At 57.5% G+C, this 1,412-nt stretch overlaps 1 long non-coding RNA gene across 2 annotated transcripts in view; it reads right to left on the minus strand.

The window, feature by feature from the left end:
- Positions 1–1,412, minus strand: part of LOC105545833 — a 9,659-nt gene continuing 8,247 nt past the window's right edge. For both annotated transcript variants that reach the window (XR_001006993.1, XR_001006994.1), the window contains exons 2-3: positions 1,049–1,224; positions 1–212 (exon numbers count right to left, since the gene is read on the minus strand). This is a non-coding gene — a long non-coding RNA (uncharacterized LOC105545833). The remainder of the gene's footprint in view (positions 213–1,048; positions 1,225–1,412) is intronic.

Genomic DNA, 1,412 nt, shown 5'->3' on the forward strand with positions numbered 1-1,412 from the left:
ACGAGGTGCAGGGTGGACTCTTTCTGGATGTTGTAGTCAGACAGGGTGCGCCCATCTTCCAGCTGCTTTCCGGCAAAGATCAGCCTCTGCTGGTCGGGAGGAATGCCTTCCTTATCTTGGATCTTTGCCTTGACATTCTCGATGGTGTCGCTGGGCTCGACCTCGAGGGTGATGGTCTTGCCAGTCAGGGTCTTCACGAAGATCTGCATTGTCTAACAAAAGGGCCAAAAACCACCAGGATTTAGCAGACAATGTACTAAACTTCCTAATACTTAAACTGTATGTTATATTCACCCAAATGATTACAATTTAAAAGGTACCTAAGAAACTTCACAAAATACACTCGCCAACCCCGAACACATAGTTTAAAACCCAGACTTCAGCTGCTTAAGAAAATAGGTACATAGAACTGACCAAAGAAACTGACGCCTCACTTATCCCTCCCCTCACCAGAGGTCAGGCCCCTGTCGACTCAGGAGGGCCTACCCTAGGCCCCAACCCTGCGTCCTGCGACGAAGAAAAGCCTACTGCACACCTACCGGCAGGTGGCCCCACCCTACATTATGAGCCAACAGAACGGATGACGTCACGATACTGCGAGGGCGCGCGCTCCTCAAGCTACGGGTGCACTGGCAAGTGGCACCGCCATTAACTGCCGCCCCCGCAACAGACGACAAAGCGAGTTCTCCGGTCAGTGACAAGACTTCACATCAAGGTCCCCAAATGGTGCCCCAGCCCACCTCACCAGAATAAGACCGTTCCCGCATTAGCGAAAACCTCAAGACCTTGGGTTCTTGCCGCAAACCATGCCCCCCACCTTGTTTCAACAACCTCACAGCCCGCCTCACAAGCGTCTTCCATTCAACACTCGGGAACAGCCGCCATTTTGCTGCGCTCCCCTCCCACCCGCTGCTCAGGGGCACCTTGCTCGCGGACCCAGACTACAGCCCTCGGCGGTCTCTCGACCCGCGGCGTCGGCCCCCCTCCATCCCACCGAGCGGCCCACCGGCCACGAAAGGCCTGGCCGGCCCAGCAGCCCTCTGCTCACCAAGTGGCGATAACACCGACACACGAACAAGAACTGCGATCCCACTCCCGGCTGCGACGGAACTAGCTGCGCCACACCCGGCGCGTCCTTATATAGTCATCGGCGTTCACCGCCCCAAGGAAATTCCTCCGCAGAACCGCCGAGAAGGGACTACTTTTGCTCGCCCGTTCCGGTCTCTGGAAAGAAAACCAGTGCCCTAGAGTCACCCAAGTCCCGTCCCAAAATGTCCTCCTGCTGAGACTGGGGTTCTGGGACCGAGTCTGGTGGGCAGCGGGCCGCCGTCCTGAGCGTCCAAGCGGAAGAATCAGGGCGCTCGCTGCGCACTGCGGCCATGACGTGGAGGCGCTCGCCGAGAGGAGGGGGG

This window comes from Mandrillus leucophaeus, unplaced genomic scaffold (assembly GCF_000951045.1).
Source record: "Mandrillus leucophaeus isolate KB7577 unplaced genomic scaffold, Mleu.le_1.0 Scaffold34, whole genome shotgun sequence".
Taxonomy (NCBI): Eukaryota; Metazoa; Chordata; class Mammalia; order Primates; family Cercopithecidae; genus Mandrillus; species Mandrillus leucophaeus.